This window comes from Triturus cristatus, chromosome 6 (genome assembly GCF_964204655.1).
Source record: "Triturus cristatus chromosome 6, aTriCri1.1, whole genome shotgun sequence".
In the NCBI taxonomy this organism is placed as follows: domain Eukaryota; kingdom Metazoa; phylum Chordata; class Amphibia; order Caudata; family Salamandridae; genus Triturus; species Triturus cristatus.
In genome coordinates, this window is record NC_140589.1 from 1085377474 (window position 1) to 1085401620 (window position 24147).

Consider the following 24147-nt stretch of genomic DNA (forward strand, 5'->3'; position numbering starts at 1 on the left):
ACGAGGTAAGGTGACTCCTCCTTTCAGCGATAGTGTGCATGGGCATCGACTCCACTGTGAGATTGTTTTCCCGCAAGAATGTGTAAAGAGATGTCCTTATGTAGATAACGTGAATAATGAAAACTGCAACAACTACCAGTGCCCGGGAAGGCGTATGTGAATCTACAACTCTACATGCCAAGAACTGATGCTTACTGGATAAGTAACATTATCTGTTCGAGGCATGTGTGCTGTAGATACACATACTTTGCATAGACTATATAGCAATATTCTCCTAAAGGGGTGGCTAACCAGTAGATGTTGCAGTTGTCTGGAAAAGTGTTTTTAGCACTGCCTGCCCTACATTGGCTTGTTGGTGTGCTAGTACATCCACACATTAAGTGTTTAGTAAATGTCTATGATGTAGACCATGTTGTTGCTTTACAAATGCCAGCTATAGGAATGCTACCTAACAAAGCCACAGATGCCCCTATTTGGTGAGTGGAATATGCTCTAGGGGGTGTAGATAAAGTTCTTTTGGCTTCTGCGTAGCAAGTTTGAATGCACTTAACAATCCATATTGAAATGCCAGCTTTAGAAATATGATTGCCTTTATGAGGTGGTGTAAATGAAACAAACAGTTGCTTTGTTTTATGAGAATCTTTTGTTCTTTCGATATAATACAATAAAGCTCTTTTGACGTCAAGTATGTGTTAAGAGCTCGTTCTGCTACTGAATCAGGTAGAGGAAAGAACACAGGTAACTCAACTGATTGGTTAATATGGAAAGCAGAAACCACTTTGGGAAGGAATTTGGGATTGGTGCGAAGAACTATCTTTATGGAGTTGAATGAAGGGTTTTTCTAAAGTTAATGCCTGTAGCTCACCAACTCTCAATGAAGTGATTGCAATGAGGAATGCAACCTTCCAAGAGAGCAACTGTAAAGGACACCAGTGTAGCGGTTCAAAGGGTGAGCCCATAAGTCTTGTAAGTACAATATTAAGATTCCACACTGGCGCAGGTGGAATCCTTGGTGGTATATATAACTCTTTTTAAGCCCTCCATAAATGCTTTGATTAAAGGAACTTTAAACAAAGACAAATGCTGTCTGTTTTGCAAATAAGCTGCTACTGCTGCAAGATGCAACCTAACAGATGTGTCACCTGGCCCACATTGATGTAGATTTAAAAGCTAACAGACAATGTTCTGAACAGAAGCATCTAGAGGTAGAATTTTGTAGTTGTTCGTTTCCATTTTGCTGCATAGCAAGCTCTGGTAGTAGTTTTTTTGCTTCTTTTAGAATAGCCATACAGTCTGATGGTAAATTTAAATACCCAAATTCTATGACATCAAGTGCCAAATCGCTAAGTTGAGCTCTCTGGGATTTGGATGCTTGATTTCTCCATGGTTCTGAGTGAGGAGACTGGAGGGGAGATGTAGCTTTTGATGTAGAACTACTGAGAGCTCTAACAAGGTATGTTCCACGGTTGACGGGCCCATGTGGGAGCTACCAAAATCAGTGTGAGTGATATTTTCCTGAGTTTCCAAACCAGAAACAGAAGGAGTGGGAGAGGTGGAAAAGGGTAGGCAAATTTCCCTGACCAATTCATCCATAGGGCATTGCCTTTGGAGAGAGGGTGTGGTAACCTGGAGGTGAAGTTTGGACATTGTGCGTTGTCTACTGTGGCGAACAGATCTATTTGTGGGTATCCCCATTGTTGAAAGCATGGAAGGAGAACTTGGGGATGAAGTTCCCACTTGTGTATTTGCGGTCTCCTTCTGCTGAGGAGGCTGGCGATCTGATTGTTCACTCAAGGGAGGTGTTCTGCCAGAGGGTGAATCTTGTGATGGATTGCCCATTTCCAAATTGTCTGAGACAGACGTGACAGTTGGAGAGTGTGTGTACCCCTTGTTTTTGTACATAGTACATTGCGGTCATGTTGTCTGTACGGACTACGACAACTTTGCCTGTGAGATGAGACTGAAAAGCTTTCAGCACTAGAAACACTGCTAGGTGTAGTGTGGTCTGAGTGTTTTGAAGACACTTTTGGTGGGTGCTGGCTTTGATGAGCCAGACGTCTAGGTAGGGGAAGACATGAATTTGTTGTCTTCTGAGATGAGCTGCTACCACTGCTAGGCATTTTGTAAATACCCTTGAAGCAGTAGTTACTCCGAACGGAAGTACTTTGAACTGATTGTTTGCCTGATATCACAAATCTGAGATATTTGCAATGAGCTGGATGAATGGGAATGTGAAAATATGTGTCTTCTGAGTCCAATGTGGACTTGCTGTGGGAGAGGAAGAACCTGTTGAAGCGTTACCATATGGAACTGTTCTGACAGTATGTAGTATGTTTGATTAACTGCAAATGGTCTGACTACAATTTGTGAACACAGGATGGAATGTTTGGTGGATTGGAGGGAGGTGCGCTCCAGGCAATCACCATGTTGGATAATGTCTAGCACCCATTTGTTGGTTGTTATAGATTTCCAAATGGGGAGAAACTGTTGAAGTCTTTCCTGGTGTTGAGTGATCAGGGGGAAGTGTGGGCAATTCACTGTTTATTAGGGGAAGGGGTGTTACGTGGTGTAGCCCCTTTACCCCTGCCTGTGGAATTGCATCCTCTATATCCTCCTCTGTAGAAACCTCTAGAGGAAAAGGATTGGTTGTTGCCTTTGTAAGAGGAAGCATTTGGGTCTGAGGATGTTGTTTTGGACCCTGCTCTGTAGACTGAGCAGTGAAAGGAGCCTCTATTGGATGGGGGCTGGAGCGCTCCCATGGATTTTGCCACTTCAGTGTCCTTTTTTCATTTTTTCTAAGGATTGGTCGACTACAAGACCAAACAGGTGTTCCTTGTCAAAGGGGGTGTTCAAAATGGACTGTTGAACCTCCGCCTTAAACCTTGAGATCCTAAGTCATGCATGCCTTCTAAGGAGAGTTCTGGTATTGATCTTGCCAAGCTGCAGTGTCAGCTGTGTCTAAAGCAAATCTTATTGAGGAATTAGAGATGCGTTTACCCTCTTCAACCAACTGCTGTGTCTTAGTTTTATGTTCGTCTGGGAGATATTGAAGCAGGTAATCCATCTCATCCTAGTGTGCCTTGTTGTACCTAGCTAGTAGGCCCTGTGTGTTTGCGATGCGCCAATGGTTAGCGGCTTTAACAGCTACTCGTTTTCCAGAGGCATCTATAAGTTTGGGTTCTTTATCTGGTGGAGTTGCATCCCCAGAGGTTTGCGAGTTAGCTCTTTTGTGAACATTGGACACAACTAGGGAGGCAAGAGATAATTGTCCCTTATAAACACAGGATCTGATGGTAAGGGTTAATATTTTTTGGCTACCCCTGGAGTTAAAATACATGCTCTGACAGGCTGTTAAAAGATAACCTCACCATGTCTCATCATGCCTTTAAGCATAGGGAGTGTTTGACTTGACCTATGTGTGGACTCAAGTGTTTCAAATAGAAAGTCCTCTTCTAATGTTTCTTTATGTAATGTTACCCCATGATACTATGCTGCTCTGGCAACGAGCTGTTGATAAGCCATATTATCATCAGGTGGTGATGGTTTTGCAGGATAAAGGTCTGGCTCACTGTCTTCTGGAGGGTCAATGGTGTAATCATTCCATGGGTCTGAAGGCAAATGGGTATCATCATCACCCTGATCCACCTCTGTACCTATATGTGGAGATCCCTGGGTTGTTATGTGTAATGGATCTTCAATTATTAATTGTGGAGAAGATGGTGGAGGTGAAGGTGGAGAGGGTTTATAGGGACACATAAACAGGGCTAGTAGCCATGTCCTCCTCCTTCTTATCAGAAGTGTCCTCTGCAGGAAGCTTGTGTTTTGCTGGATTTTTAGCCAAAATATGTAAAGTATCGGGATTAATATAAATGTACTTTTGTTTGAGATCCAATATGGCTTTAAGAACGTCTAAAATTGATTTTGGAGGCTCAAGAACATTGTCCCTGGATTTCGGCGTCAAAATCGACGAGAATGTTTCTGCTCCGAAACGTTTTTGTGTTTCAAAGCAGAGGGTTTCGGCTCCGAAGCGCGTTGGTGTTTCGAAGCAGAGGGCTTTGGGTCTGAACCAGATTTGTCTTTGGAGCCTGATGATTTCGGATCCGAAGGTAATTTCGGTCCTGAGCCGCAAGGCTTGATAGTTTGTTTTGGTGCCGAGCCGGGAGGCGGGGCTTCAGAAACATGGTCTCGGTGCTGACTTTAGCTAGAAGGCAGAGGTCGTGCCGTAGCCTTATGAGTTTTGGAAGAGGATTTAGGGGGCAAAGGGTCTTCAGTATCATGGCATCCTGTCCCGGAGGCACATCTTCGGATTCCAGATGGATCTCGAGCTCGGAATCTGGCTCTGAAACGTAGAGGGCCTCTTCTTCTGAGGCGGATACTTCGATCTCTTCTTGGTCAGATTCTTCCCCAAAAATATCCAGAGTCTGTTGGATGCTTTGGCACTACATCTCTCGGCGTTGAGCCCGATGATTGCGTCGAGTCTTCTTGGACCGAATCGACTTACAAGCATCTCAATCTTCCTCCTTGTGCTCCGGGGAGAGAGGCACAAGTAACAAACTTGATGGAGGTTGGTGCGAGGGTACTTGACGTGGCACCCAGGACAGTATTAGAATGGAGTCTGTTTCATCGGCAGAAGGCTGGCCCGACGCGGCAAGGCCCGACAGCCGCCCAACAAGGTTTTTGATTGAAAATAGAGAGTTTGTCAAGCGATCCAATACGCGAAGAACAGGGAAACTCGTAAGGAAACAATTCAGTTGAGGGTAGAATGGACTGCGCACTGAGGGGAACCAGAAGAACGGTTTTCGAAATAGAGCGCAACAATACACGTCTAAACCCGATGGCGGAAAAAACAATCTAACTATGGATTTGATGCCCATGCACACTATCACCGAAAAGAGTAGTCACCTTACCTTGTGACTAGAAAAACTTCTTCAAAGAAAAACAACTTGCAAACATCCGGATGCAACACTAGATGGCAGAAGTATGCAAAGTATGTGTATATACAGCACACATGCCTCGAACACAAATATTCAGACATTATACATCTGGTGGTTGGGACTGGATCTCAGTGTTTGAATAAAAAACAATATACTTTGAATAGGTGTTAGCCTAAGGCATAGTGCAAATCACAAATGGTAAGCTGGGCACTGATCAAACAGGACTAGTACAAATACTGTTAGGGGTCCTACTTTGTCTGGTCTAGTCCCCGATTTAAGCCCCTGGATTTAATGAGAAGGGCCTGATCTCCTCTGCAACCTAGTGTTCCAGGAACTCAGCTATGTCATTGATCCTAGACAGCTAAATCCCCATTGGAAGGTTCTTGAACCATCCTTAGTGGAATGAAGGAAGAGATGTTCTGCACACAGCCGGGCACCAGTGCTTAGCTTCTTTAAGTATCCATGCTTGAAATACTACCAGCTACACAATGAGAATCACCCACATCACAAACTCTCTCAGTGAAAATTACCATGAATCGTGCATTAGGTGCTTCTTCTGCTCTCAGATGCTTCCTAGCAATGCCCATGCTATCCAAGGAAAACATTGCTGACCTGTGACACGTGGTTTGCAGCTTGTATTGTAGCAGATCACTACTGTGAACTTGTGTCAGAACTGATTTCAGTGGGCCAGGGGAGATGCAGGGACTACTGGGCCCAACCGTAGTGGTTGAAGCCTTTTACTTTTGATGTCCCAGGGTCAGACCTACTATGGATCCTGAGCAACTGGGCCAAGTACCCCTTCTGCACTCGACTCGCAATGGTAACTGTGGTCGAGCAGCCAAGACTGCCTCACAGGGGGTGGGGGTGGATATAGATACAGGTCAGTGAGCACAACTCATACATCCAAGTGCAAAGTAGTAGTAAAAGAATGGAGATGTCCATGCGTATGTATGTATGGTTAAGAGAGAACCACAGCAGCTACAGGTACCCAGGAAGGTGAGTGGGCACATGGGATTCTACAGCTCTACATGCCAAGTATAGATGCATACTGGGTAAGTAGCATTTTCCGTTCGAGGCATGTGAGTTGTAGATCACATGCTGTGCATAGACTATACAGCAGTATCCTCCGAAAGCGGTGGCTATCCTGTAGCTGTCGAAGTTGTCTGAAACAGTGCTTTAAGTACTGCTTGGCAGACATTAGCTTGTTGCCTTGCTAACATATCTACAAAATAGAGGGTTGGGAATGTCTGCGGTGTAGACCATGTTACAGCTTTGCAAATGTCAGCTATGGTGATGTTTCCTAAGAAAGTCATAGTGGCTCCTAGTTTGAGTGGAATGTGCTCGGGGAGTACAGTTAAAGTCCTCTTCGCTTTTGCGTAGAAAATTTGAATACATTTAACAATCCACCTTGCAATATCTGATTTAGAGATATGATTGCCCTTGTGAAGTGGTGCACAAGCAACAAAGAGTTGTTTGGTCTTACGAAATGATTTTGTTCTTTCAATGTAATACAAGAGTGCTCTTCTGACATCTAAGGTGTGTAGAGCTCGTTCTACAACAGAATCAGGGTGAGGTAAGAATACAGGTAATTATACCGATTGATATATGTGAAATACAGATACTATCTTAGGTAAAAATTTGGGATTGATACGAAGAACCACCTTATCTTTGTGTAGTTGGAAAAAAGGTTCTTCTATGGTTAGTGCCTGTAGTTCACCCACTCTCCTCAATGAAGTGAACGCAATGAGGAAAGCTGTTTTCCAAGAGAGAAACTGTGGTTCACATTTGGGCATGGGTTCAAAGGGCGGGCCCATTTACCTATGTTAAAATTCCACACTGGGGCAGGTGGGAGTCTTGGTGGTACGACTCGTTTTAGTCCTTCCATAAAAGCTTTAATTACAGACACTCTAAAGAGCGATAAATGTAGTCTATTCAGAAGATATTCAGCTATTGCAGAAAGATGCAGTCTGATGGAGGTATAAGCCAATGCTGACTGCTGCAAGTGTAACAAATAAAAGATAATGTTTTGTACGGAAGCATCAAGAGGGTTGATATGATTGTTATTGCAATTAATAACAAAGCACTTCCATTTAGCTGCGTAACAGGCTCATGTGGTAGGCCTTCTGGCCTCCTTAATAATGTCCATACAGTCTGGTGGAAGATTCAGACAACCAAACTATGACTTCAGGACCCAGATCGTGAGGTTCAGTGGTTTGGGATCTGAGTGTTCGATTTCTCTATTGCTCTGTGTGAGGAGACTGGGGGTTAAATGCAATTTTTGATGCAGCACCAGAGAGAGCTCCAACAGGGTTGGGAACCAAGGTTGACGTGCCAATGTAGGAGCTAATCATGTTAGGATTAACGTGAGAGATGTTTGTCTGAGCTTCTGAACCACTAATGGAATGAGTGGGAGAGGTGGAAAAGCGTAAGCAAATATCCCTGACCAGTTCATCTATAGTGCATTGCCCTTGGATAACGGGTGTGGGTACCTGGAGGCGAAGCTTTGGCATTTTGTGTTTTGGTGGGTGGCAAACAGATCTATGTGAGGGACTCGCCAAGCTTGGAAGTATGAGAGGAGAACTTAAGGGTGAAGTTCCCATTCGTGTATTTGGTGCACCTGCTGAGGAGGTCCGCAATCTGGTTCTTCACTCCTGGGAGGTGTTCCCGCTAGGAGATAGATTTTGTGGTGAATAGCCGACCTCCAGATGTCTTGGGCTAAGTGGGACAGTTGGAGAGAGTGTGTATGTAATATACAGCTGTCATGTCGGTACGAACCATGAGAGCTTTGCCAGCTAGGTGGGTCTGAAAAGCCTTGAAAGCTAGAAATACTGCCGTCAGCTCTAAATGGTTGATGTGGAACAACTTTTGCTGTTTGCTCCACAGGCCTTGTACTGTGTGTTGCTGAAGATGAGCTCCCCAGCCAGTTAATGATGCATCCGCTGTTAGTACTATCTGTGGAACCGGGTCTATAAAGGGCTGTCCTTTTGTTAAATTTTGGGTGTTCCACCACTGCAGAGAGTGATGAGGACGGACGCTTACCAACATTAGATCGGTTAATAGACCGTGTGACTGGTTCCACTGACTGGCTAAGCATTCCTGAAGCAGACGTATGTGCAGCCTGGCATGGGGAACGAACATGATGCAAGATGCCATCATCCCCAGCAGTTGCAAATAAACCAGACCTGGAAGTGATTGAGTGGGCTGAAACTGGAGAGCTAAAGCCTGAATGTTGCAAATTCTGTCTGCGTTGGAAAAACCCCAGAGCCTTTTGAGTATCTAAAGTGGCTCCTAGATAGTTCTGAGTATTGGCCCGCTGTAGATGTGATTTTAGCACATTGACTGTGAAACCTGGTTGATGCAGTAACCGAATGGTTATGGAAGTATGCTTGAGACATTGTTGGTACGTGTTAGCTTTGATGAGCCAGTTGTCCAAGTATGGGAAGACATGGAAGCTTTGTCTTCTCAGATGAGCAGCTACTACCGCCAGACACTTTGCGAAGACTCTGGGGGTAGCGGTGACTCTGAATGGAAGTATCTTAAACTGGTAATGTTGACCCACTTAACACAAACCTGAGAAATTTGTGATGAGCAGGGTGGATTGGAATATGAAGTAGGCATCCTTTAAGTCTAGAGTAGACAGAAAGTTGCCCTTTTGCAGAAGAGGTAATACCTGTTGAAGTGTTACCATGTGGAAATGGTCTGCCTGTATGTAATAATTTAGTTCCCCGAGATCTAATATTGGTCTGAGAGAACTGTCCTTTTTGTGTATTAGGACGCAAAAAGAGTACACGCCCGACCCTTGGTGTTGTAGTGGTACGGGTTCTATAGCTTCTTTTAGAAGTAGGGACTGTACCTCTTGTTTGAGGAGGTGTAGGTGATCCTGTGAAAGTTTGTGCATCTTTGGAGGAATGTTTGGAGGAGTGCTGATGAACTCCACACAGTAACTAGAACGGATATTCTGTAGAACCCACTTGTCTGTTGTTATTGACTAGCAAAACACACAAGCTGATGGACGGAATGTTGCACATTGGAAAAACATTCACCCCCAGTCACAGATCTAGGTTTAATCCATTGTTTAGATCTTTGTAATGGGGTGAATGTATGACATTGTTCTGCATTCTGTCCATCAACTGTTGTTTTTGCTGTTATTGACTACCAAGTTGTTAATAAATCTGACAGTCTTCCCTCAACAGGTGTTAAATGGTTGGGAGGAAGTATAGGTAAGTCACTGTTTTGTATTGGAGGGGGAGGTGCGTGTGTTTGAAACTCTACCTCTGCCTTTGCCGTTGTTTCCTCTGTAACCCCCTCTGAAGTAATTTTTAGAGCCAGAGGGTTGGTTATTGCCCTTGTCGGTGAATGTAGTGTCTGAGGAAGTATTTTTGGACCCTGCTCGATAGAATGAGCACCGAATGGAACCGCAGCCTTGTGTTGACCACTCATGTATAGTGAGGGCACCTGCTGAATGCGCCACTGGGCAGAGATAAACTGAGACATTGACTGACCTGTGAGCGCGAGCTCTGTCCTGCGAGGTCCTTCCTGTTGGGCTGTTTGTTCTGCTGTTTGTTCTGCTGCTGCACCTCGCGGAACCCGCTCCGCGGGTCCCGCTTCGCCCGTGTGCCTGGGCGCATCGTTGCTGATTCCTGACAGGGGAGCTGCCTGAATCTCGGGGAGCAGGGCTGCGAGCGCCAGGTGAGGATCAGGGACTCCATTGCCCAGGAGTCCCTGTGCTGCCATCATTTCCTGCACCTGGACGCTCTCCCTGCTGGCCACGCCCCCTAAGCACCCTCCCCCTATATCAGGTGCAGCTTCTTCCGCGGCGCGGGAGCGCGCGGGAGGGCGCCGGGAGAAGCCCGGGACAAGGGCGGGACCGTCTGTGGCCGTCCGGGGCCGAAGGTGGCCGGGCTGGGCCTACCCTCTTGGATTGTGCTCCCGACCCCTGGTCTCTTACACTCGGTGGAGCCGCCCGCCGAGTTTAATTTATTGTGAACATTATGCCGTCCCCTGCAAGGGAGAGCACCCCACTAAAACCGGGTGGAGCAAAGAATAGGACTCTAGAGAATTATTTCTCCCGGGCAGTGGGGGAGGGGGACAAAGAGTGTAATCTGTCCAGGTTAAGGGCAGAACGGAGACGCTCAATAGATAATATGAAAAACACGCCCCTCGGAGACCAACTTATTTTACCAAGGGAGGAGTTGTCCCGAATTGATGATGTCCCACTATTGCTGAGGGATTGCACTAACATGTCACCAGTTGAAGCCTTGAGTATAGCCCCAGAAATTAGTTCTAGCCCCCCAAGGGTGACCATTGATTTAGTGTCCCAACCCCCTCCGGCCCCTCCAGCCTCGAAGATTAGGAAAACTAAATCTAAGCCAACTAACACACAAGTAGCCTTTGGACCTCCTCCAAATAAACGCAGGAGGAAATCGAGGGGAGTTCAAGGAAAGAGCAAACCCAAGGTTCCACACTCGGATTTTGGGAAGTTTTTAAAAACCCCCACATTAGTAGAGAAACCATTGGTCGATTTACACCCTAAACCCATTGCTCATGAGGATCCAGCTCCTACTATGATAAAAGACACAGGAGTTGGTATTGCTAATATTCCCTTGTCTGTTGTCCCGCTGGGAAACCTAGAATTTTTGCTAAGGTCCCTGTTATTACCGATCAGCGAGAGTATTAAAAAGATTGAGATCAGACTAACCATTTTAGAGGCCACATTGGGCAGTCTGAAAACTCCAGCTGGCAGACAGGGAAGGCAATCAGAGTCCACTCCCTCCACTGTAGCCCCTAAGCAGTCGGCAAATATTGTCGCCAATCCAGTCCCTCCACAAGCTGTGAATGTGGCACCCTCGCAACAACCCACAAGGCCAAAGCCTGCAACAACTAAGCCCCCTAACACCAATATGCCCAACCATCCTTTAGGATCTGTACCCCCGGCACAGCCGGTAGACAAGAGCACCCCGACCCCTTTAATGAAGCTCACCCTGAGACCACGCAGACCCAATTTACCTCCAGAGACCAATGCTTTTACTGTCGTTATGGCAGGTGTCCCCCCACTTGAGGAAGGTGAAACGGAGGACTTTTGTGCCCTAAAAAGTAGGGTAATCAAGTGGTTAAACATAAATAGACCCCTCCCGACACATTTTAATAACAAAATTATAATGGTAAGAAGGGTACCATGGGTGGGAAGAACACAAAAATCCATTAAAGGGGACTGCATACTGGTGAGTTTTAGGGACACAGGAACGGTGTCCCATATATGTCAAGGGAAAAACAGATCTAGGGAATCCACCATCCAAACCCTCCATGTGTCGTTCTTTTTTCCCATCATCCCAGTCCTATCTCAGCAACCCCAAACTCATGACAACTGGGAGAGGGTTGGCAGGAGGGGGAGTCACCAGGCCTTTAACCCTAGGCCGTTTTTTGGCCGACCTGAACAACCCTTTTTTTTCCTATAACCGGTTCCATTGCCTAAATGGCCTTGAAGGGGTCGATTGACAGACAGACAATGCCTCCCAGGGTTGTATAGAAATTGGAGGTACGGTAGAAAGACTGGAGGAGCAAAGATCCAAGGCTCAGCAAATCCTGGTGGTTGGTGAGGGGGAACCAAACTGCGTTGTGCCAAAGGAAATAGTTGTAGACAAGACAGGAGGGGGACATGGGCAGGGAATGCAAAGATCAATGTGGGAAAGAAGACCAAGGGCCTAGGGGGGTGCTGAATGGAGTGGAGAGGGTGTGAGACTTATCTCATGGAATATAGCGGGTATAGCGGGCAAATTCAACAATAAGGAATGGGTGGACTTCATTAGAACATTTCACATTATATGTGTACAGGAGACATGGGCTGTGGAGAATAACTACCATCTGCAGGGGTACAAGTGTTTTTTTGTTCCCGCCCGAAAATCTAGCTCAGGGAGAGCAATGGGCGGTTTGTCCATCTATGTAGATTTAGACCTGCCAGGCACCTGGTCCTTTCCAGACTGGTTCTCATATGGGATACAGGCGGTTCGGTTCCAGGGAAAGGGGTTACGTTTCTCTGTTTTTAACATATATAGCACTGAGTTAGAAAATAGCCACACCCCGGTATTAACTGAACTCGACCAAAGGTTAGGAAAAGAAATCATATCCCAGAATAAGGGACCGTCTGGTGGACTGCTTGTGGTGGGGGATTTTAATTGTCACCTTTGTCCGGCACTGGTCAAAAAGAACACAGATTGGGCGCAATGCCCAATTGAGAAGGGACCGCATTTTTCTCACTCGCCTACTGGGTCGGCTCTTAGGTTGCTTCGGCTTAAGTACGACCTAGAGCACACCATTAATATGGTAGACCCACAGTCGGATGGTACACTCCCACCAACTTTTAAGGGCAGGGGCTGCTCGTCTATTATAGATTATATTCTGGTCTCGAGATCCCTGGTTAATAAAGTAGTCAGTGTGCGGATAGACTGGAACACTTTCAGCGACCATAACCCGCTTGTTTTAATGCTCGCATATAGGGCGGGTATTGGCTCCAATGCCCATCGTTCAATCGTGGAGAGGGTCACCGATCAAGGCAGGAGACTGAAATGGTCCAAAATAGATGGGGCAAAGTTCTATAAAAACCTGAGCGATAAGGGTCTGCTGGCCATAAATGAATGTTTGGATCTGGAAGTCCAGGGACCAAGGTTATTAGAAGCATTTAACCACATTGCCAACCTGATAGACGGATTACTAAGGTCCAGTGCGCCCACGCGTAATCTGGTCAATCCCCGGTGGTTTGATAAAGATTGTTCCAAGGCACTGAGGGAACTGAAATGCTCCCTTAAGTCAAAACCACGAGATCCACAAGTAATCAGGGCATGCAGAGAAAAATATAAAAAAGAGACCAAAAGGAGGAAACTCACCCTGCAGGTAGAAGCTTGGGCAGATCTGAGAGAGGCAGGGGAAAGAAGGGACCTAGCGGGGTTCTGGAGAATCATCAATAAACCGACCTTTCAAGAAAATGATTCTCCGGAGATAGGGGCTAACATCCTCCCGGAGCAGTGGGTCACACACTTTAGGAGCCTGTATAACCATGAATCGGGTCCTCACGTAGAGTCATCAGTAACCCCAAGTCAGGCTCCTCCGGTAGTATTTACCCTCAAGGAGATCACGGCAGGGATGGAGAGTCTAACTAAGAATAAAGCCCCGGGCCCAGATGGAATTCCCCCTGACCTTTTTCTTAGTAATATAGATCTTTGGGCCCCACTGATGACCAGGGTCCTAAACACTGCTATCACCTGCGGTCTCCCTCCATCATGGTCTAAAGCGATCATTGTGCCAATCTTTAAAAAGGGCAACAAGGACGACCCCAAGTGTCATCGGCCTATTTCCCTGATTGACGTCTCGGCTAAACTTCTGGGAAGGGCACTCCTGAACAGATTGTCCGAGTGGACCGAAGAGAACAACATCTTCTCGGACACTCAATATGGGTTCAGGTCAGGGAGGTCCACCAGCGACCAATGCCTGAACCTATATATGCTGACTGCCAAATATACTCTGGCCAGTAAGGAACCCATTTATATGGGATTCATGGACCTGGCAGCAGCATTCGATCACGTCAACAGAGGGAAGTTGTGGGACATGATGGCAGGGATGGGGATCGAGAGCGGCCTAATTACCATACTAAGAGAGCTGCATAGCGACACCACGGCTAGAGTTAGATTTAACAGGGAGGGAGGTCTGACGGACTCCTTTCCATGCAAAAGTGGAGTCAGACAAGGTTGTATTCTTGCCCCTTTTTTGTTCTCCCTTTACATTAATAATTTGGAACAGTTTCTTTTGGGCTTAAAGGCAGATTCCCCAAGGGTTGGGACGCGGCAAATCCCTGTCCTGCTTTACGCAGACGACGCGGTCTTGCTGGCGCGTACACCACGAAGCCTACAGATTCTGATAGATGGGTTCGTCAAGTTTATGAGCGATCTGGACTTATCTGTCAACCTAAGCAAATCTTACGTGCTCCTGGCAGGCAAAAAACCTTCCTCAAAATTTTCTTACACAATAGGCTCCCATTGTTTAGAGGAGGTTAAAACGTTCTCCTATCTCGGAGTAACCTTTGATGGTGCTCTTCAATTTAACTCCTTGGTGGAAGAGCGCTGTAACAAAATGATTGCCTCTAACGGGGCAATAGCCGGATATGGCAGGAGGTTGGGCAGATGGAGTCCGGAACAGGTGATGAACCTGTACGGCTCCATAACATGCGCTAAAGTAAGCTATGGGGCAGAAGTTTGGGGCTTCGTGAATACCTCTAGAATTGACCAGGAAGAGAACAAACATCTGAAATCTATCCTGAGGGTACCACCCAGCACTGCTGGACTCATAGCTCACAGGGAGCTAGGGAGGCCATATCTGGTCGATTTGTTAAAACTTAGGCCAATTGTGGCGTGGCTAAAAATCTGGGTAAATCCAGACGCGCATCTAAGTAGAAAAATCTTACTGGACTGCCTAGGTAGGACCCACCGCATGCGCATCCCATGGCTCAAATATGTGAGAAACACTCTTGAGGAACTAGGGTTTGGAAACCTCTTCAAGAACCCCACCACCATTTCAGCACAGCACAAGAAACAAGTAGGGGAAATTTTCCTAGAGCGGAAAACCCAATGCCGTGCTCTGGCTGAAGGGGAAAAAAAGTCAATAAGGGCTCATACTTTGGTGAAGAGTGTGGAGGGTATGGAGCCCTACCTGTATCTTGTACACAATACACAGGACAGATTTCTTATGTGCCGTTTCAGACTGAGCCTACTTCCTTTTATGTTGGCCTCGCCAGCAGGTTTTACCATGTCAATCGAGCAGAAGGGACCCTGCGGCTGCGACAATCGGTCTCCGCAGGACTCCCTTCATTTTACTTTGCTCTGTCCCTATTATTCAATGCCCAGGCGTAGATTCCTAGTAGACATCCTAAAAAAGGCCCACCTGGAACATGCCAGAGATGCACTAATCTACTTGCAAAAAGCTTCTGACCCGCTAACCTTGTGTTGTGTTATGAATTTTATCAAGGTTGCGGTCCGACTAAGGAAGACGAGGGGAGAGGATTAAAAGACTTGTGACTCCCTGTTTTAAATTTACAGCCTTGTATGTTAGTATTTTATTGTTATTTATGCACAAGGATCTTGACTAATATTTAATGCTGTTTTATCTATGTATATGTATGTGTGCTTTTATGGTGTTTTTTAATCACCGAATAAAGATTCTTGAATTGAATTGAATTGACTGAAAGGCTCCCATGGATTTGGTCACTTCAGTGTCTTTCTCCATCTTTTCCAGTGAAGAATCTACCCCTGGGCCAAAGAGGTGTTCCTTATCAAAGGGTGTATTTAGTATGGAAGTCTGGAAGTCAGGTTTGAATCCAGATATGCGTAGCTCTGGCAGCTGTGTCTGCTGCATCCAGGGAGCACCTGATTTGATTATTTGAGATAAGTTGTCCCTCCCTTACTAGGTCTTGAGCTTTAGCTCTATGTTCTTAGGGTAGAAATCGGAGTAATTGTTCCATTTCATCCCAGTGCGCACAGTTGTATCAAACTAGCAATGCTTGTGTGTTAGATATGCACCAGACGTTTGCTGCCTGAGAGCCCACCCTTTTCCTCGAAGCATCAAGAAGTTTAGATTCTTTATCTGGGGTGGAGCAACTCCTGTAGTTTGGGAGTTGGCCCTTTTACGTGTGTTGGACGCCATCAATGAATCCAATGGTAATTGTCCCCTTATGTACACTGGGTCGGATGGTGCTGACTTATATTTTTTATCTACCCTAGGGGTAAGGATACGTGCCCTGACAGAATCATTAAAGATATCGACTACATGCCTAATCATCCCTTTGAGCATGGGCAACACGTGTGATGATTTTTGTGTACTGCTAAGGGTTTCGAAGAGGAAATCCTCTTCAAGAGACTCTTTGTGGAGCTGCACCCCATGGTAATTAGCAGCCCTACCCAACAATTCAATGTAGACTACACTGTCGTCCGGTGGCAAGGGATTGGTAGGGTATAAGTCCGTATCATTACCTGTGGGCGAGTTAGTGTTGTAATCGACCCATGGGACTGTAGGTATAGGCTGAATATCATCATCATCCACATCCCCATCATCCTGATTATCAAGTGTATGTGGTGGTGAATGCTCAGGTGGAGTTGGCACAGGTAGAAACTGAGGAGAAGGGGGTGATGAAAAAGGAGGAGGAGAAGGGGAAGGGTTAGGTCCAACAGTTCTCTTCTTCAAAGAAATACGATATTCCTCTTCTACATCATTCCTCCTTTTTACAGTCATTTTTAGGTCTCGGCTAGCGATGGCTGCGCTTGCGCAGTCTCGCTCGCGAGACATAATGACTTGGGTGAAGAGGGGCTTGAACCCGCCCCTCTTCTTCCCTGTTCTCCATTGGCTGGCCTAGTAAATGCTGGCCAGCCATTGGAGAAGAGGTCCCGTCACTCTAATCCTGCCCCGTCCTTTTCGGATCGGGGGGCGTGTTTTTTGCGAGAAGTCTCAGGGAGGAGACAACAGCAAAACACGCCCCCCAATCCGAAAAGGACACTCCCTTCCTCCGAGGCATTTTCTGCTGTGCCTCGGAGAAAGGCGGTGGTGTCCCGGCGTTGCTCCCTCACCTGATCTCTTTATTCGGATTCAGCTGTTTGTGTGCTTGCTTTGGTGCGCGCTGATGCGTGCCGGAGTGAGCTGTCCTATCTGGGTGATTTACGCCTCTCTAATCCTCGGGCGCGGGTCTCCTTTATAAATATCACTCTGGACGGCAGGCAATATGCCGCGGTAATTAGTGCATTTAAAGCAGGTCTGTGCTTTGAAGTGCCCGTCCTGCCTGGATGACCCGCAAAAACCGGGCAGTGTTCGCGAGATCAAAAGGTGACTTTAAAGGACGCTTTTTTGTTGATTCACTGTTTGTAATGTCTTGTTTTTTCTTAATATGGAACGGCAGTTCCTGCTCCGCTGGATTACTTTTGAAACTATTTTAAATCTTGGGAGCTCTGCAGCCCCCCCCCCCCCCCAGGGCCTGTTCCTGAAATATAGTGTTCTTTTTATTTAGCGAGCTCGGTATGTATTCGGTGCAGTTCGCGGTCTGCCGTCCAGAGCCCGTGACAGCTCAGTATGTGGGACCTCTCCCCCCGCACAATCTCCCCTCCTTTGAAATCTGAAAGCGGTGCTTCAGACGCCGCTTGTAAACGGGAAAGGCCCGGCTTCATCTGAATTATGGCTCCAAACGCCTCAGATCTGATGTATTAAAAACATTCCGAGCCGTCTTGGTTCGGCCACAGATTTCTTCGTCTGTTCGTTGTTTTCAGAACACGAGCTCTTCCCACCGTGATGTCATTGCTGTCTGCTTCAGTTTACGTATTTGGTATTTTTTCGGGTTCCCGCTGCTTCGTGTCACCCCACAGACCGCCTCCGCTGTTTACGGTAGAATTATATTAATTTGTGGGGAGTGAGCGTGGTGGTGGTGTTGGGGAGCGGATATCCGGTGTCGAAGAGGCCTTAGAGGTGGGATTGTACTGCTGTACAGAACGAGGGAGAGAGAGGGGGAAAGAAAGAGACTGGCAGACCAGACAGAAGTAAAAACAAATAACAGAGAAGGAAACAAGGGATGAGACAGAGCGACAAAGAGGGAGAGAAGTGTGGACATGTTGACAAAAGTGAAAATGTGAGGAAAGCGAAGGAGTGGCGTAGAGAGGGGATCAGTGAGGGGGAGAGAGAAAGTAGGGTAGACAGAGAGGCACACAGTTATGTAGAGTGGGAGAGAGCTTCACAGAAAGGAGATCTAATAATTATTATTGGTATTCATGATAAATATTGTCATTACTAATATACTACTAATAAAACTAGTACCGCAGTATGGCTCTCACTTTATTTCACCGAGTGCCGCGAACTCTGACTTGCTGTAAATAGCTGACTTGTATAATAGTGCATGCAAAGAGACTACAAGATGACGCGGGGTTCGGGGCGCGAGGAGCTGAGCGGCCCTCGGTTTCCAAACAGCTGCAACAAGTAAACGACCGCAAACACGTGGGAACAATGAGATTGTATCCAAGTCCGGTTCACTGATTGCATTAGAACCGAAAAATAAAGCGCTTGCTGGTTCTTCGAGGCGCTGCTAACAGAAGCGAGCCATTGTCTCAGATGAGAACGGCGGGTTGCAGCTCGCAGGAGAGGGTGCACTTGTTCTGCCATCGAGCACGGGATGCACTATCACCAGTGCAGCGAGTGCAGTGGCACCGGGATGCGGGAGATGAGGGCCCCACTGCCCCTCGTTTACTTTCCTACATTTTCAATGAGGAGATGTTTTGGAGGTGTGTGTGTGTGTGTGTGGGGGCGGGGGGGGAATTCACAATTGAATAACCATTTTATTGCCAGTGGTTGTGAAAACAATCCTCATGTATGTGTGTAATCACTGTGTTTTGTAATTTCCGATCTTGAAGTGACTCCCTGGTTGTTTCCGTTGAAAAAGAGGACCCGTATTTTCGGGAGTGGGGGCGGCGCCTCTTCCGCTTGTCACCGTGTCTTACTTTCTGTCCACTGTCTTCCTTTTTTAGGTCTCGGCTAGCGATGGCTGCGCTTGCGCAGTCTCGCTCGCGAGACATAATGACTTGGGTGAAGAGGGGCTTGAACCCGCCCCTCTTCTTCCCTGTTCTCCATTGGCTGGCCTAGTAAATGCTGGCCAGCCATTGGAGAAGAGGTCCCGTCACTCTAATCCTGCCCCGTCCTTTTCGGATCGGGGGGCGTGTTTTTTGCGAGAAGTCTCAGGGAGGAGACAACAGCAAAACACGCCCCCCAATCCGAAAATGACACTCCCTTCCTCCGAGGCATTTTCTGCTGTGCCTCGGAGAAAGGCGGTGGTGTCCCGGCGTTGCTCCCTCACCTGATCTCTTTATTCGGATTCAGCTGTTTGTGTGCTTGCTTTGGTGCGCGCTGATGCGTGACCTTCAGGGTGGGCAGGGTGGATGTGTTGTGTCATGCGCGGTTTAAACTGCACACACGACCAGCTGGGAACTTAATTTATGTGGCGCCAGACAGCAGTCTTTGCTTGCCAGTGCCAACGAAGCTGCAAGGTTAGGTGAGTAGGCACCGGCCGGCGGAACAAACACACGGGAGGACAGATTAGCAGGCCACTGGTTTGTTTGTATGCAATGCACACCTTAAAAAAAATTCAGGCAGTATGACACTGAAAAGGTTCCTGGTCGTTTAAATATGGCCGCTACGGATCACAAGTCTCGCCTATTGCCGATACAACTGTAACGAAGGCGTCATCCATGTAAAAAAAAAAAAAATGGAGGAGTGAGCCCCATGACCTATTACTGGCAACGGAAGATAAGCCTCTGCCAAAAGTATCAGTGTCTTGGCCGGAGAAAAGCCGGTCCCATAGGAAACACGAGCGTGTGACCCTGGGGAGCCCCCTGCTTTACTGTTGTAGGCGTACCCTGTGTGACGTTTAGGTGAAGTCCCAATCGAAGACGGTTGGCAGGCTGCCGGGAGAGAGACGCCATTGCTGTTTCTTCGTCAAAGTGAAAGTGCTGCTCAGGGTGGCGGTAGGCTGCGTGGGGATTTATCTCCTTCCGCTCCCTTGACTGTGTCCGGGCGTCTCTCCGTCCTCTCGTTGCCCAGGGGCTCGGTGTAAGCGGCGGCGGACATGGCGTGCGGTGCCACTCTGAAGCGGCCCATGGAGTTCGAGGCCCTGCTTAGCCCGCAGTCCCAGTCCCCTAAGCGCAGGAGGTGCGCTCCGCTGCCTGGGTCCCCTGGGGGACATTCCCCGCAGCGGTGCAGACTGATGTCCCACGGCGACGAACAGACCCAAGGAGCACCACCACCTCTGCCTTTCGTTGGGGAGCGACGCCTCACCCCAGGTAACCGCAGAGGAGGCTCAGGCCGGGTGACACAGGGAAAGCGACGGTCTCGGCATTGTTAAAGTTAGAGCTATTGGCATTGCTCATGACAATGCTGTTTCTTTAAATGTTTTAAAAACAAAAACATAAACAAAAAGAATGTCATGAGCAATGCCAATAGCTCTAACTTTACCAATGCCGAGACCATTGCATTGTAAATGCTTGTTATAGTAATATGTCCAGTCTGAGGATTAATATACAACACCTTCGGTTTCGGGTCAGACTTATCAAGCGGATAGTCAAAACAGTGCTTTTTTGGTGTTTTCGGTGCATCAGGCTGTTTTGGCGCCAAAGGTTTTGATGCCGACATTTTAGGAGTTGGTGTCTTCGGATCTGAAGTGTGTTTCGGTGCCGAGTAATGTGGCTCAGTTCCAGACTGACTTCGATCCCAAAGGTTTCGGCTCCAATCCCAAAGGTTTCAGCTCGGTGCCTGATTTGGAGTGGGGCTTTTCGGAGCCGGAAGGTTTTTTTGCATGCTTCGGTGCCAAGCCCGGGGCGTCAGAAGCGTGGTCTCGGAGCCAACCGGGGCACAGGATGTTCAGCGTCATTGCCAAGACTCGAACCCAATTCCCCAGATTCGCACTCGACCACTGTGAGAAAGTGGCTCTGTATATACTGTTCCCAAATAGGTACAGTGTGTACAGAGTCCACAGTCCCCAGAGGTTTGGCAGAGGTTAAAGTTAGATATAACCTTACTCTCTAAAGTGGTAGCTTGGTCGAGCAGTAAGGCAGTATCAGAGGACAGTGTAAAGCATTTGTTGTACACACTCAGTCAGCAAATGGTCTCACACACTTAAGAACTGAACTCTAGGCCAATGGTTTATAAAAAAAATATATGGTTGTTTTATTTTAGAACCAACAATAGGTATCAAAATATACTTTCTCAGAATGAGATGCTTTAGTTAAATACTTTTGCAATATGCAATTGACTTTTGTAGGTAGTAGGTAATAGTTACAGGTTGTTGCAATAGGCAACACGATTTCAAACACAATAATACATTGAGCTCAATGGGAATTTTAAGTTATGTACACTTGATTACTTTCAGGATTACTTTTCTAACTCCAGGACTGGATCCTAGATTCAGTCCTGGGACAGTTCTTGGAAACAAGTGAGTAAATTCAGTTAAGTTACTGTTGTGATTTTTAAACAATATTTTGCTATTTTAAAAGTTGACACTTAGAAACTTTTTCAGATCAAATTACCAATGTTATCCTATGGAAGGAAATTCACTTAGCAGGTAAGTGGGGTTATGGTTACTTTTTCTAGGTCAGTGTTGGATCCTGGATCCAGCACTAGTGTACCACCTGTAAACAGTTGAGAAACTGCGTTTAAGTTATACAGGCGATTTTTAAAGAATATTTATAAGTTTGCAAAATCAACAGAAGAAATTTCATAGAAAAACAGTCAATGGTTTCCTATGGGAGAAAATTCAAGTTACGGGTAAAGTATGTCCTCGTTACTTTTGTAATCCAGTGCTGTGCTCCTAGGCTCAGCACTGGGGCATCTATCTAAAACAGGTAAGTAATTACGTTTTCACAGTTGGTACGATTTTTAAAGAATATTTGTAGTTTGCAAAAATTGACATTTCACAGAAAAATAGTCAATGGTTTCCTATGGGAGAAAATTGAATTAGTGGTAAGTACGGTTGTAAGTACTTTTCAGGGTCAGTGCTGGGCACCAAGATCCAGCACTGGGATCTCTCCTAATAGCAGGTGAGTATTTCCGTTTGTTACTCGGTTGATTTTAGGTGAATATTTTAAAGTTTAGAAACTCCACACTTAGAAGAAATTTCAGAAGAAGCCAGTCAATGTTGCCCTATGGAAGAAAAGTGAGTTATCGGCTTTTGTGTAAGTACTCGACTGGCAGAGTTAAGGTTCTGGGCATAAACTCAGGGGTCTCACAGGGTCAGGAAAGTACAGTTGTTACACCCTCAGCGGCACTGGGGCGGCCGGGTGCAGAGTGAGTTAGGCCCAATGTTATCCTATGTGAGGCAGGGGGGCCTTGGTTGGTGGCTGCTGACTTGCAGGCCACGTGGCTGTGGGAGCTGGGCTCTCGGTCACTTGCTCAGGGCAAATGGGGAGGTAGGTAGGAGTAGAAGTTGCATTGCCAGGGCCACTCGGGCGGCTGGGTGCAGGGTGCTTTTGAGCCTTTGGGCGCTCAATGGATTTCAAAGGGAAAGCTCAAGGATGAACAAAGGCTGCAAGCTCGGGATTCTTCAGGTACCACCACCACTTCGAGAGGTACGTTGGGTAGTTGGAGGATAGGTAGGTACCCAGGAGTCGGACACAGGGGGGCGCAGGGCGCCAGGTGCAGGGGTCTCTGGTTCTGAGGCTGCAGGCGTCGTCAGGAGCGTCGAGGTGGGGCCCGGATTCGGCGTCACAGTCGCCGGGGGGACATCCTCGGGGTCTTTGTCCACTCCGGCACAGGCCAGGCTTGGCGGGGCTCGCGGTTCCGGGCTGATGCCAGGGGTTAGAAACTTGCTTTGAGCAGAGCCACTGCTCATGGGAGTCCCAAATGCTCAGAGTCACAAGGTAGCCAGGTCGTCCGGGGTTTGTGAGGTTGCTGGCCACAGGAGGTGCCGGGATTTAGCAGGAGCAGGTTCGAGGGTCGACAGGCCGGTAGGGCTGGGGCCAAAGCAGTTGGTGTCTTCCTCTTCTTAGCAGCTGCACGGCAGGTCTTCTTTCTTCTTGTTCTTCTTTGCATTTTCGGCATCTGGAATCTGAGGAGGGAAGGTTCAGGGTGCCCCTAAATACTAGATATAGGGGCGTTACAGGTAGCTAAAGGGCAGGGAACAATGGGTCCCTGCCCTGGGGTGGGTACACCCCCTATCCTGCCACTCTCCTGTGGGAGGGGGGGCAGTAGCCTAGTCCTGATTGGACAGGGCTTCCCATCTTCAAGATGGCGAGAGCCCGGAGATGTGCTTCACCTCGCCTCCCCCACCTGAGGGGTGGGGTTGGCAGAGGCTGGCACATCCCCTGTCCTTACTTGGGGTTTCTGGCCAGTCTTCCTGCCAGAGTGGGGGTCAGAACCGGTGGGGGCCAGTTTCTGGGTACAGCAAATGGCCTGGAGAAGCTCACAAAGGCGGCAAGCCTTTGAAGCTTCCCCCAGCCCATCCTGGGGGAGGAGACCTAGCACCTCGCCCAGGATGTGCATTGCTGCAGGGCCAGGAGAGCGGGGGCTCTCCACCCAGGGGTCCAGCAACATGTCTGCTGTGTGGCAGCCTCTCAGACAAGACGTGGATTGTAGGTTAGGTTTCAGAGGGCATCTCTAAGATGCCCTCTGCAGTGCTTTGTACATTAAATCCCACACTGGCATCAGTGCGGGTTTAATGTGCTGAGAAGTTTGATACCAAACTTCTCAGTCTTCAGTGTTGCCATTATGGTGCTGTAGAGTTCGTGTTTGACGAGCTCCCAGCACCATATACTCCTAAATGGCAGCACTGCACTTAGTGCCCAGGAATTGACCTGGGAACTGTAGGGGCACAGGGCTCATGCTCCTGTGCCCACACCACTGGCATAGGGCACCCAGCTAGTGGGGTGGCTGATGTATGCCAGGGCAGTGTAGGTTGTGGGCATGGCACACAGAGATGTATCTTGTACCCAGACACTCAGCCTGCAAGGGCAGTGTGTTTGTGTTAGCGTACAGGGCCTCTAAGGGTGGCACAATAAGTGTTGCAGCCCTTAGAGGCCTTCCCTGGTCACAAGGCCCTGGGTACCTAGGGTACGATATACCAGGGGCTGACATGTGGCCAGGGTTTGCCAATTTGGGTTTTAGGGAAGGAACATAGGCCCTGGGCACCTAATTGGCAGGAGCCCAGGGCACACTCAGTCAAAGTACAGTCAGCAATTCAGCAAAAAGTGGGGGCATACCATGCAAGAAAGATGGCACTTTCTCACAACCACCCTAACCGTTAGGCCTGAGCCTTCTTTTTCAGTTGAGATGGATGTCGGGGCGAGGGACATTCTGTACTTTCCGTACGCTGTTTATGTGGGATGTCTTCATCCTGTTTGAAGCCGTACTCGGAAATGGAGATCTGTTCCTATTCCACCTCAGCCCCAATCGCGTCACCGGTTTCTTCATCCGATTGAGGTCCGGAATAGAGCCTGTGTGTTGACTCTGCATGTCGCGCATTCGAGCCAGACGGTCGCGAAGCGTCTTCTTGGAGCGGAAAGCCTGGCAACCATCGCAGTCCTGTTCTCTGAGCTCTGGAGACAAGCACAGGTTACACACTGTGTGAGTTGATGCACGGGTACATCGCGTGGCACCGAGGGCAGAATTTGAAGGGAGTTCGTTCCATCGACTGCAAGTCGAACCGACACGGGTAGAC

The 24147-nt window shown here is 47.6% G+C and overlaps 1 protein-coding gene across 2 annotated transcripts in view; it reads right to left on the minus strand.

The window, feature by feature from the left end:
- The window catches only part of OSGEP (O-sialoglycoprotein endopeptidase), an 871251-nt gene that overhangs the window by 135271 nt on the left and 711833 nt on the right, over positions 1–24147 (minus strand). The window lies entirely within an intron of this gene.